Consider the following 9,312-nt stretch of genomic DNA (forward strand, 5'->3'; position numbering starts at 1 on the left):
TCCTTAGCCTTGAAAAAATTCTTATCCCTTATATGACATCGAGTTCTAACTTTCATTCCTTATTTGACATTTTCATCACTTTTGTTAGTTAAGTTGGACAAAATAACCATCAAATTACCTCCAAAATTCATGAAACTTTTTGTAGTGATAAAATAAATGAAGATGAACCCCATGTTCTTAAAAACACATGTGTACCTTTATTATTTTAAAATTAAAATTCACCAAATTAGGCTACTATTACAAATTATCTGAATTTTAAAGGCACCAAAACAGTTCTAAAAAATTATAGAAAAATAACTTGTATTTCTCACATCATATACAATAACTTATTAAATTATTTTCTAGCATAAGTTACACAGACAATTATGGAGAACAGGGCTTTTCTTCACTTCAGCACTTCCCCTCGCAATGGATTCCACTAGGTTCTTAACCTCTTCCCAATTCTTAAACTGAAACCTGCGATGTCTAATCCAACTCAGCACCTAACAACTTGGAGAAGTTTGGAAAATATTAGAAGAACCTCATAATTTTCTGTGTAACTTATGATGGAAAATAATCTTATAAGTGACTACATCTCATCTACGGAATATTAGGTTTTTCCCCATAATTTTTTAAAAGTATTTTGGTGCCATAAAAATTCAAATATGCTTCAAAAGTAGTAGAATTTGATGAATTTTAATTTGAAAACTGAAAAGGTACATATGCGGTTTTAAGCAAGATGGATTCATCTTCATTTGTTAATTGGCCATAAAAGGTTTCATGAATTTTGGAGGTGATTTGATGGTTGTTTTGTCCAACTTAACTAACAAAAGTGATAAAAATGTCAAATATGGAATGAAAGTTAGAACTCGGTGTCATATAAGGGATATGAATTTTTTTAGGGTCAAGAAAGAAATTAATTCATCTTCTAGTGTCAAATAAGAAATTTTCTCATAATTTTAAAAGCAAATAGGCAATACTCTCTCTCCCACAAGGAGTGCTATCTTATATGTCGGACCAGTAGTGAGAAGCTCACACTACACTGTACACTGATTGTGAAAGGTTAATTAGTTATAGTTCCTTAATTAACTGTATGAGTAGAATGATTTGGTAATGTTCCGTAACTATAAGTACATGCAGGACTAAATTTAAATAGAAACCAAATAGACACTCTGCGTGGATATGGCAACAAATGCTAGTACCCAGAGACACCAAGCTCATTTTACTTTATTATTAATCTGTCTGAAAACCATACAATTGCACTTTTCATGTGACAGAGGGGTTTACCCGATCTCAGCTTCATAATAAGTTTTGTACAAAATGTTTTATGGAAAAAGAACTTAAAGCCTTAAATGCTTCCATATTGCAGAAACATAAGCTAAACTTTAGTCCTATCACATCGGATGTTCGGATACTAATTAGGAGGACTAAACATAAGCTAATTACAAAATTAATTGCAGAAATCCTAGGCTAAATCACGAGACGAATCTATTAAGCCTAATTAATCCATCATTAGTGAATGGTTACTGTAGCACCATATTGTCAAATCATGGACTAATTAGGCTTAATAGATTCGTCTCGCGATTTAGCCTAGGGGTTGTGTAATTAGTTTTGTAATTAGTCTAAGTTTAATACTCCTAATTAATGTCCAAACATTCGATGTGATGGGGGATAAAATTTAACCCCCTCCTCCCAAACACCCTTGAAGAGCTATCAGAGTAGCACCGGGCAGGGGCAGTCACCAGGGCGCTTCTGCAACAACCAACAAGCCTGGCAAGGCAGGGTGCGAACTGCAATTGCAAAACGCGACGCTTTCCAACTGTCCGCTCCATACCGCTACAGCTCTGCTGCAGCAAAGCAGAGGCACACGGACGGGCCGGACGGCTTAGAGCGAACGCGCGCAAGGAGCTTGCACCGGACGCCGCCGCGCCCAGCCCACACAGCGAGCAGCGCGAACCCGCGGCTGGAGCCGCGCTGGCCGATATGGCAGCGGGGAGGTTGCAAGCAAAGCACCAGGCTTTACCCGGCCAGCACCAGCCGGAGCCGGCCGTCCGCTACATGCCTCGATCGTTTTGCTGGGCGAGCTGCTGTTTATTTTTATAAAAAAAAAGTGTATTTTTCATCCATGAAATATTACAAAAGTGTAATATTCATCACTCATGTTTCATTTGGTGCAAATTAACCCCTTAAGTAACTAAACCGGTGTATTTTTATCCTCCACACCTTAGTGTAAGGTTAGTTTAGTGCTTATAACATCGGTTTAGACCATGCAATAATCTTACTAATCACTGTTTAGGCACGTCTAATGTTGAGTCAATCGCTATAATGTTTGGTGTGAATCGCTTCCTTTAATTTTTCTGATAAAATTTTTATGAGTAGCCAATTTAGAGGATTTATTGGATTTTTTTAAGCTTTAAATATTTGATTCATCATATTACATCACTAAACAGTGATTAATCAAATGATTACGTGGCCTAAACCGCCATTTGATGACACTAAACCATTGTTAAAATAAGGTGGGATGATAAATGCACCGGTTTAGTTACTTAAGGACTGATTTGCACCAAATAAAAGATGAAGGATGAATGTCATACTTTTGCAATAATTCACGAATGAAAATACACTTTTTTCTTATATATTATGTTAATACAATAGTGTTAAAAGAAGCTACCATGTTCGCCGAAAGGGTCTAGAAATTCCCACATTAATCTAAAAAAGAGAAAAATATATGAATTTTATGAAGATCTAACGGTCTAGACTATAGGGCCTAGAAATTTTCACATTAATTTAAAAAGGAAAAATATACACCGTTGGATTTTATGAAGATCTAACGGTCTAGATTAATTCAAACAATCCATATTGAATAAGATAGAGATACAAGATATCTTGAAGAGCATTACGTTGATTTGAATTCCATCTGAAACTGACCACGTAGAAAGTGGATATTTTTTCATATGGTAATTTCTATATTATATTCAAATGCAAATCTAACTTCGATTTAGCAACCAAATAGATATAATAGGAAGGTCAAATTAAATCTATTGGAGAGAGAGAGCATGACCAGAAGCTAGAGAGAATAAAATGCATCGCGATAGAACATGCGAACAGCTACCCAAATGTTGGGCCCTACATTTTTGGCGTCGGTGACCTATGGCTCCATGATGCATGATGATGCAGGTAAGACAAAACGAACCCCAGCTCCTCTACCATTTAATTTAGGAACCGAAAGATCAACCACCGAAAAATCTGTCACGTAAAATACCACTAAAAGAATGGTCTGCAGTTTGGTGCTCACGCCGTAAACTCGATCCAGAACCCGCTGGAAGAAAACACGAGGGCCCTGCACATCGCCGTCTACTCAAGCACCCCCGCCCATCTCCAACATCGTCCGTGCCGGTGGAGTTCGAGGCAGGGACGCCGTGCGCTTCAGGCCTGCTTACGGCCACAAGCCACAACTTCCGCGCGCGCTGCATCGAGCGCTGGCTCGCGGGCGGACGCCGCTGGTCTCCGTCATACCACGCCGCATGCTACCGGAGCAAAATCTGCCTAGGCGAGGTTGCCGCCGCATGATCTTGCTCTGGTTGCTTCGGGGTGTGTGTGTGTGTGTGTGTGTGTGTGTGTGTGTGTGTGTGTGTGTGTGTGTGTGAGAGAGAGAGAGAGAGAGAGAGAGTATACAGGAGAAGGAAGAGCTGCTGCTCTCTGCTTGCTTGGTGGACAAGCGGAGGACGGAGAAATTGGAGAGCCTAAGCTTGCTCGCTCGCTCCGTGGAGTGGATTGGTGGAGCTGACTTCCTGTTCCGGCTTCTTGCGATGGAGAAAGCAGACAAGAGAGAGAGAGCGCAACGGGTGCTGGAGAAGGTCATTACCGGAGGGAAAAAAGGAGAAGGTGAGGAGCTGCACGTTTCACACTGTACCGTTACCTCCAAACCACCGTGATGGAATGCTATTTTCAACTAACGGTCAATTCTTTCAATGGTATTTTACGTGACGGAGATCTTTCGCTGGTATTTTTCAAAAACAATGATATTTCGATGCTATAGATCCAATTTTTCCAAAATAAAACAAACCCCAGCTCCTCTATGATCTCATGTATAGGATCAACAAGACGAATGTCTAACGGAGACGCCCGTATAGGAAAGAAGATGGCATGATACAGGTTGGCGCTGCTACTTGGACAACATGTGGTTTAGACACAATGATGGTACAAAAATGAGACAATGACGTCCACCGACTAGCGATACGACCTGCCATGGTTGACGAAGAGCTGAGGAACCGAGTAACAATAGTGGATAGTGGAGGAACGAGGTGTCCATGTATGGCAACAAGGCGTCCATATAGGCAAAGAAGGTAGCATGATAGGGGTTGACACTGTTGCTCGGATGACGACATGTGGTTCAGACACAATGATGGTACAAAAGTAAGACAATGACATCTACCGATGAGCGATACGATCCTCTATGGTTGATGAAGAGCCGAGGAACCGAGAAACAATAGTGGACAATGGAGGGAGGAGGTGTCCATGTATGGTAGCAATACACTGGTGATGGGATTGAGAAAACACGATGGTGGAGCAAGGGAGAAGGAACCGGCCGGGGAGACCAACAAGAAAAGATGAAGGTGGATGTGTTAGAGATATGGACAACAGTTGTCACTTGATCTCTATGGCCGAGAGGACGATGTGCTAATGCTAGCATCATGATTGCCATATTAAATAAGATTAATAAATGAGAAATTTTAGAGTGCTTGAAAAAAAAATGAGAGCCGTTCATCCGGCGAAATCGAATGGTGGAAACAAATGAAGTATCATGAAGTACTAAAAGAGAGGTACCAAGAAGTACTAATTTGGTGAGACCAAGTACCAAAAATAGTGAGAAATTACTATGATGCCATTTTAGTTATATGTAAATCTATTTAATTATTTTTCGGTAACAAGGATAAGAAAGGAAAGTACCTGCAAGTACCACTTGTACTTTAAAAGTATTGTAACAAAGCTCTTAATAAATATATAAATTCAGAATATAAAAAGTTAGCAGTTGGTTTCTACAAACAAAATAGCTAACTAAAGAATTCATGCCAAATACAATTAATAACTTACTAATTTAGATATTAAAATAATAAAAATGGTAATGGTCGTGTCTATCCATATTTTTATCAATTATCTTATCTTAATAATGTTAATGTTTTAGCGTTAAAAAACCTGTAATGTTCTCACGTTAATAGGTAAAAAAGAGAATAATATACAACAATTGATCTTACTATATCTAAGTTATAATGCTCGAGATTGCATATAACCTCAATTGATTGAACCTTCCATGAAAATAAAAATAAAAAGTTGAACCGGATATTTTCGCAATTGGAGAAGAGATGTGTAACTATTCTGCTTTTAATTAGGTCATGTAGCTTTTGCAACAAGACCAAACACAACCACTTGATGGACTTCAAATGGCGGCTCATGGTCATGGGACAAAAGAGCGGGGGTGTTTACGCTATACGAAGATCAAACATGGGAAGCGCTGACAACGGTAGAAGCAGCTTGCGCTTTGACAAGCCACCACGCCTGCCTTGTGCGATCCCAATCTTGACGAGCAAAATTGAGAGAGACTACGTATGCAATTGAGCGCTGCTATCAGGCTCCGTCACCGCTAGCTGGTAGGGCTACTGGAGGCAGACTACCAAGCAAAAAACCTAGCGGGTAACCATATTTATTGTTGCCTTGCTGGTGATTGGAGAGAGAGAGAGATTTTACATGAGGAAAGAAGATGACCGATGACTAAGAGATACTGGTTCATCCCTAGGGCATATTCTCTGTTATTTTTTCAAATAAATTTGTAATTAAAGTATTGTCATAAAGTATAGAAATTACAAACTATGAAACACTACTGGGAAAAGCCCCATCACTACCGGTTGGGAACCCCCTTTAGTACCAGTTTCGCAATCGATATTGTTAGTTCGGTACTAAAGGGGGACTTTAGTACCGGTTGAAATAATTGGTACTAAAGGGGTATTAAAAAAATAAAAAAGTTGAAATCCACCCGCCGGCCCCGTCGGCCCCAGCCTCCCGCCCGCCGCTCACGGACCGCTCGCCCGCCGACCCCCGCACGCCGCCGCTCTAGGTCCGCTTGCCATCGCCGCCACCGCCTCACCTCGCCGTTGCTCCTCATTGTCGGTGAGGGGCGAGTGGAGGAGGGAGGGGGAGAGGTAGAGGAGGAGATAGAGGATAGAGAGAGAGAGAGAGAGCTAGAGGATGAGGAGAGATAGAGAGATAGAGGACTAAAGGAGCAGAGAAGGATGAGGGAAGCGGACGGATGGATAAGGGAGGCGGGGGAGCTCTTTAGTACCAGGTGGGAGCTCCACACGGTACTAAAAAGTCACCCATTAGTACCGGGTGGAGGCTCCACCCGGTACTAATGTGCCTTAGGGCCTTTAGTACCGGGTGGAGGCTACACCCAGTACTAATAGGTAACCTTTAGTACCGGATGGAACCCCCAACCGGTACTAAAGGGGCTCACGGGGACCTATCTGTTAGACATGGTACTAATACTAATATTAGTAACGGGTCGAAAAGCAACTGGTATTAAGGTTGAGGACGAATGATCATATTTCTAGTGGTGAAATTAAGTAAATCTAAAGATCCATATTGAGTCAAGTAAACCATAGAATTAAGTTAAATTAGCAGTTTGGTTTTCATATGGCTAGAAAATAATAATATGTCAAATAGACACATATAAATACCTAAATCTTTAATCACAATAAATAATTTTAGATTAATAAAAAGTAAACAAGAGAAGAGTGTATATTGAATACGTTACGGGAAAAGGTAATGCACACTAGCAACAAAAAGGAGAGATATATAAGATTAAAAATAAAGTAAAACATAACCTCCATTTTTTGGGTTTTGATTTTAACTTAGGGGTTGTCAAAAATGACTTATCGTCACAAGAAAAGGCATATACAACTATTTTGATAAATTTGTTAACAAAATCTAAAAATTATGTATTGTCAATTAAAGGTTTAAGATATCTTGATAAAGAATTCTAAAATACTAAAAACAACAAATCTAGCCGCGCTATTAGCGTTTCTAACGTTCAAACGTGTCGCGCTCTGTCGTTTCCTTCGCTTTCATGTGAACAGTTGGGCTCACGACCCCCCACGATCCATGAGGCGTGGGCAGCGGCCACGCGCCCCCGCAGGTCCGCAGCGAGTGGGACTGGGAAGCCGGGGCCGCGCGTGGAGTCCGGCCGTCGTCCGTGCAGCCAGCCGGAGCCCGGAGGCAGTTGAGGCCAGCAAGGCAGCAAGTGCGAGCCGAGAGCGGTTTGGTCGGGGTGCACGGGGTGCGTGTGCCGTGCATCTCGTCGTGGCACGTGCAGTGCTGTGGGCAATCGACGACGGCACGGCCGTTGCACGGCACCCCACGATTGGGAGGAGCGGCAAGATTGATAGAAGCTACGCGGCGCCGCGGCGGTTGGCGCTTCCGGCCGGCTGCTGATCCAGCGGTACGGTGGGGCTAGCGCGAACGCAAGGAATTTGGCGTTGGCCGTTGGGTTGGTAGCCGGGTGGCGGCGACTAGCGAGCATATTCACGTTGTTCGCTTCGGCTGGGGCGCCAGCTGTTGAGAACGACTTCACTGTGCTAGCTAGCTCTTCGAGAAATTTCTGTTCCTCTCTCTTTTCTTTTCTTTTCTTTCTTTCAGTTCATAAAGGTGTAGTACGCTACTACCATTCCAACCGTTGGAGTGTGTGACCGATACTAGTACTGAAATTGAGTTCATTTCCCGCTAGAATATTACTGACATCGCTTGATGGATAAACTGGATACGTCCAGCTTCTGATGAGGAGCAAGCCACACATAAACCAGAGCTCAGGACAGCTCAGTCTGCATCCAAACGGATCGTGACCAGTTCAAGGTTAAGCAGTAGTTAAAATATACTCCCTCCATTCCAAATTATAAGTTATTCCAAGAATCTTGGAGAGTCAAAACATCTCAAATTTGATCAAAATTATAGAGAAAATTATAAAGATTTATGACATCAAATAGGTATACTATGAAAATATTGAAAATATAATTGATGAAGAATCTAATGATACTTAGTTGACATCATAAATATTATTGTATTATCATATAAATTTGATCAAACTTGATATACTGACTCTCCAAAATTCTTGGAATGACTTATAATTTGGGATGAAGGAAGTACCTGTGTTAGTCTTTGTGGAAGACAAATCCATATAATAATGCGATCTATGCAGACAAAGAAAGAACCAGCCCCGTCCACCGATGGCTGGAGTAGACTAATGTTCTAGCCGTTAACAGCTACAGATCCATCTATCCATAGTTGGCTCAACCTTGTGAGTTGTGAGCTCAAATTTTCTAGTCTTTCTTTGCCGTAGGCCATAGCGTTTAAAAAGTGGAGAAGAGACAAGACATGTTGCAGCATTGGGTTTTCGCAATTGGAGAATCATCACGATGCTTTCCGGCGCACCAACACGAAGATCCCGGGCACTAGGCCTAACAAATAAAGCAGCAGCAGCAGCAGCGGAATCCGTGTTGATACATATTCTCCTACTCCTACCAAGAAAAAAGATAGATAGATGGATGCAGCTTTGCTTTGCATCTTCCAGTTAACAAATTCAAGGCCATTCTATTCCCAATTCTCAATGCAAATGGAGGAGTGCCCCCGATAATTGCAGCCGGACAGGTGTAGTGTATGTTCTGTAACAACCTGTTGGACCAATGGACCTTCACAAAGGGCGATTCCTGGTTAGGCGTGACCAGCTATCGCGCGGACGAAAGCGAAGTTAACGCGCGGAAAACGAGCTGCGGGAACTCACTTTCTAGCTGTCGAAGAATATATGCCCCTAGCGAAAACCACATCGATCTTCCAATGCGAGTGATGGTCTCAATCACGTCTTCTTTTGCCACTGCCAGTGTGTTCGTCTCTGCCCTGCATATACTGATACACAGATTTCATCGCTTTCAGCCATGCACAGAACAGAAAAAAAATATTGGTATTCTTTTTGAAAAAAAAGAGAGAGAATAAAAAGAAAGCACCAGTCTTTGCTGAGCCAACTGCTTTGCTTTAGCTTGTGGGGAAGCAAAAGGTGAGAGATGCACGCGGCCGGGGGACGTCGACGCCGTACTCGCTGGCCTCCATATCCGGGACCTTCAGCTCCAATCCAAAGCGCGGGCTGGGGCCGAAATCACGCGGCGCTCACGCTTCTCTATCTCTAGAGGTCTCTAGAAAATTGCCCTTGCTGCCGGCGTTAGCTCTCGTTTTCCTTTCTCGGAAGAGACGGAGAGCGGCCAGAAATGGCCGCGCCGCGCGGGAGTGCCGCAT

Source organism: Setaria viridis, chromosome 3, assembly GCF_005286985.2.
Source record: "Setaria viridis chromosome 3, Setaria_viridis_v4.0, whole genome shotgun sequence".
Taxonomy (NCBI): domain Eukaryota; kingdom Viridiplantae; phylum Streptophyta; class Magnoliopsida; order Poales; family Poaceae; genus Setaria; species Setaria viridis.